The following is a 4857-nucleotide window of genomic DNA, read 5'->3' as shown; positions in this document are numbered from 1 at the left end:
AATAATTTAAAAATAAAAAGCAGAAAACAAACTGAAAGAAAAGTAAGAGTAAAAAACAGGTGGAAATGATGAGACACGAAGGAAAAATTGGGACATATATTAAATGGCATGCCTAAAGATAATACAATGAAAGGTTATGAATACATGTGTTGTATGTTGTGTGGAAAAAAAACACATTTCCCAAGCATAGGAGAATAAGAAAAATTGCAAGAGTCCCAAGAAAAGTTTGATATGTTACAAAAAGCTTATTTAAAATAATTAAGATTATTTAAGAATTATCAGTCATTTCTTTAACCATCAAAAGTGGAATTTGTAATAGGAGCAAAATTATAATAATAAGCTTTAAAAAATTTTTTAAGATTGTATTTATTTATCTTTAGAGAGGAGGGGAAGGAGAAAAGGAGAGAAATATCGATGTATGGTTGCCTCTCGTGAGTCCCCCACTGGGAACTGGCCTACAACCCAGGCATGTGCCCTGACTGGGAATGGCACCTCAATCGTGTGGTTCGAAGGCCCAAGATCAATCCACTGAGCTACACCAGCCAGGGCCTAATAATAAGCATTTTAATCTAATCATATATCTTCTGTTTGGCAATGGGTTAAATGTTCTGAATTGTGATTATGGTGGCTGATGTGATGTTTTAGGTAAGGTCTTTAACTTCCCTAAAACAACATGTTCATGTAAATCTGGTGCTCTTCACTGTGTGCACATCTGGGCATGGGAAGGGTCAAGCATGAGCAATGAAAGACCTGTCTCAGACTGTTCCAAAGAAGCCTGGCAGGCACCCAATGCCAGAACCCAGTAAGATTTAGGAGCCACCTGGGTCCCACAGGACATTGAGAATTCTGGATGCTTTCATACAAAGTAATTTCTGATCTCCTTTCCTTTTCCCCTAGAGTCTTTATGCCTACTCACCAGTGGCCCAGTGTGCTGTTGGGAGCCTCCCTCACAGCCATCACAGATGTAGAGAGCAAAAACAGCCTTTGTTCTCTTTGCAGTTTTTCTCTGGTTTTTCAGTCCAAACTGGGAGCTGTTTTAGTTACACTCTCGTTAACAGAATTAGGCAGCCATTGCATTAGAAAACTGAGTTTCCCATCAGGGCAGTGAGTAGAGATTTATCAGGTTGGTGTTGGAACAGTCAGCTAGACATTCACTTCTCAGAGTCTGAGTCCAGGATCAGGGAGATGTCTGCTCTACTATGACTGCCTTCTTCAAGGCTCGGACTGCATGTGATGTGACCAGCTAACAGTGCTTTACTGTTCTCTCCTGCTCCTGGAGGCTGTGATCTGTCCAGACTGGAGTGGCCTCCAAACCTCTGCCACCTGTTGGTTTCAGATGCTTAGAGTTTTGGCAAACTGAATGGCGTTTTGGCTAATCCAGCTCACCTATTCATTACCTTCCTCTTCTTTAGATTCCGTCTAAAAGGCAGTTCTGCTAGTCATTGTGTCTTGGCTGGAATGGAAAGCCTTTGGAATAGCAGTGTCCCTGTGTGTGAACGTGAGTAGAAGGAAAAGTACTTTAGGACAATTTCTCCCTTTAACCTGGTTAGTATTTTGACCTACAGCCACCCCTGCATGGTCTTCTGTTTTGCATCTGAATTATTGTGAACTAGTTGCTGACTTTACTAGTATTTATCTGTGATCAATTTGTTGTGATGCACTTGGCTGGGCACCATGAGTTTGGGGAAGCATTTTCTCTCTGTGTCATTTTGAATTCTTTGTTCTATGTGATATATCTTAGTTCCCCTTTAGTTCAGGAGAGGTTAAATCATGTGAAGCTTTGGTGAATGTTTTCTTTCTTACTTTTCTAATTCTTTCTTTTTCATTTTTTTTTACCATCAGGATGCAACCATTCTAAATTTTTTTGTCTTCTAACATATAAATATAGGACATTTTTTCACTTTAGACGCGTATCATTACTTTCATTTTTCTGTTTTAATGGTTCTTTTTTTTATCGTATTTTTATTTCTATTTATTCCCCCTAATGCTTTTCCACCTTCATCCAGCCCCTGGACCCCGGCAATCATCACACTGTTGTCATCCTTCATAAGTTTTTTTTTTTTAGCCCAATCCTTTTACTCCCCACCCACTGCCCAGAACTGTCAACCCATTCTCTATCTATGAGTCTGTTTCTTTTAAAAAATTCATTTATTCCCACAGCTATTAAGTGAGTACATACTATGTACTTGATAATCTTCTCAGCACTGGTGTTATACCAGTGAACCAGTTAATTCCCTCTCCCCATATTATTTATACCCAAGTGGGCAGATGATCAGGAAATACAATGAACAAATAAGTGCTATGGATGTGATAGATGAGAGAAATGAGAGAATGAAGGGAAAGTCAGGAGCAACATTTCATAGGGTAAACACTTTAAGACTCCTTGTACTCTCAAAATGTGTACTTAAATAAATTATGTTGCATGATTCAGAAGTAATAAGCTGATAAATAATTCTCCAATGTGTAATGTCAATACCAAGTTCTTCCATTCTACCCATTTACATGTTGCCTAATAGAAGACAAGACTTTGCTTTCTCTTTTGGTATTAAAAATTAGAATATATATACCCACATATATGTATATATAAAATATTATTACCATGTTGATTTTTCTAGAAATATACTCAGACATCAAATGTACTTTCTATAGTAAAACATGAGAATAGTTTACATGTAGATGTCTGCTATCCATGAAACCCCATGTTTCTTGATGAGACATAATAAGTGGCTGGCCTAGTGACATGTATTAGAACTCACTTATTGACTGAACTCTCTTTCTTATTGTTCATGACTCTTGCTAGTTGAAGTAGCTTCCTCCAAACCCTAAGGCTAGTTAGAAATGCCAATTAGAACTCAGGAGAAAACTGTTTTAAACAGACAAGCAAATACTAGAGAGCAGTAACTATTCGAAGTTTTGCCAAAAGTAAAGAACAAAATTAAATGGTAAACAGATTCATACATTTAAAAAAAAGAAAGCATTCTGAATGGCTTAGAATGATCACAATGGCCAAATGTGCTTCTATTCATTGTGTCAGCAGGCTGTCATAATCAACATTGATGGCCAGTATAATTATGAAGGAAGAGTTTCATGTCTTTAGGATGATTAGTACACATGGGGACATTGTAGCAATACTTCTCCAGAATGAAGCTCCTTGGAGGACAATGACTTTATTATGCTGCATCCCAGGGCCTTGATAAGTGGCTGGCACAGAATAACTGCTCAACTAATATTTATTAAGTACTTGAATGAGTTAAATTTCAAAGGGATTTTTTTAAGTTTTGGAACTTAATTTAAGTGTGTCAAGTTTTATTATCTAGAAGGCTTAACTATCAGGAAGATTCAAGATAAGCCCATTTTTTTGGTACTTTTTCAATAAAAAATGACAGTGAGATCTTATTTCATTTGTCTCATCTCATCAAAGGCCTACACCAAAGACGTACTGTCATAAATGTTTTTTAGATAGCACCCTAAACTCTAATACCCTATGACTGTGGAATACCTCTGGAGAAAACTCCTCAATGAAGCTTACAGCCTTTGCCTTCTTTCCAGAGATCTTATGTCCAAATCCACCAGATATCCATAATGGAAGACACACAGGAAAACCTCTGGAAGTCTTTCCTTATGGAAAAGAAGTAACTTACACATGTGACCCCCACACAGACAGAGGGACGACCTTCATCCTCAGTGGGGAGAGCACCATCCACTGCACAAGTGACAGTCAAGGGAATGGGATTTGGAGCAGCCCTGCCCCTCGCTGTGGACATCCAGGTTAGAGCACACTACCCCACATCCTAAATGGTTCCAGAATACCTAAAACAGAACTTCCAAAGTCTTGTAATTACAGCCTCATGTTTTTTTGTTCATGGACACAATTAAATGCTAAATCAGTAATACATGGTTTTATGATATGCCAACATGAAAGGTTCTGATGACCTAGCTTCTACAGGGTTGCAGAAGAGAGAGCAAGGTAGTGGGTGGTGGTTCTAATTCTAATTAGAATTGGAAGAAAAATGTTTTCAAAGCATAGGGATTGGAAGCAAATCCTTAAGGACCTTAACTTCATGCAAGTTATGACATCCACAGACTTGGAGGGAAGCACAGGCCAGGAGAGAATAAAGCCTGGCAAAATTGCTTTAATTTGCATTGCACACAAGCAACATAGATTCTTTCAGCCACTTTGGCCTAGGTTGTAAATTAAAATAATGTTCACAAGCAACATAGATTCTTTCAGCCACTTTGGCCTAGGTTGTAAATTAAAATAATGTTCTGCAAACCTCCAGCATGCTTGGGTCTGGAATGACCCTCTGCATTCCTACAGTGCTTGCAAGAACATTCTGAAACGGTTTGAGCCCTGGCCCTGCTGCATCCAGGGCTACGTTATAGAAATTTCAGACAGTCACAAAAAAGAAATAGTAATAATACTGTTTATTTGGTCCGTAGCCTCCAGTAATTTTAGTTATTGAATTCTTCTCACTTCAGTAGAAAGGAAAAGAAAAAGAATATGAACCTAAAGGAGAATGCAAAATAAAGAGAGTATGTATTTCTGAGGTCTGGAGAAGGTTTCCTAAGACATCCAACCCCTCTAAGACATCCATCTTCAGGACATAAACACAGAAATGAGAAAGCGAATTGTAGAAAGGACACTTGTCTTCACATTACTTACCTTCTACTGAGAAACTCTGAGAGAAAAGAATAATCCCAAAAGGAAAAGGACCAAAGAAAAGATTCTCAGAAGTCATTTTTGCCCTCACTGTCCTCTTCCATCACCATGGCTTCAATTTCAGGTGCACTTATGAGCCTGTTTACCAATGTAGAAACCTAGCCCATATTTACTGAATCTATAATGGGAGTCAGTCT

The 4857-nt window shown here is 38.3% G+C and overlaps 1 non-coding gene across 1 annotated transcript; it reads left to right on the top strand.

The window, feature by feature from the left end:
* The first annotated feature begins 4266 nt into the window (after positions 1-4266).
* On the top strand, positions 4267-4398 carry LOC118997240 (small nucleolar RNA SNORA9). The gene has a single exon (XR_005068638.1). It is a non-coding gene; the product is annotated as a small nucleolar RNA SNORA9 (small nucleolar RNA).
* Positions 4399-4857: the final 459 nt, after the last annotated feature.

Source organism: Sturnira hondurensis, unplaced genomic scaffold (assembly GCF_014824575.4).
Source record: "Sturnira hondurensis isolate 20B ecotype Veracruz unplaced genomic scaffold, ASM1482457v3 Scaffold0012765, whole genome shotgun sequence".
Lineage (NCBI taxonomy): Eukaryota > Metazoa > Chordata > Mammalia > Chiroptera > Phyllostomidae > Sturnira > Sturnira hondurensis.
Note: the sequence above shows the minus strand (reverse complement) of the source record. Positions and strands in the feature narration are given on the sequence as shown.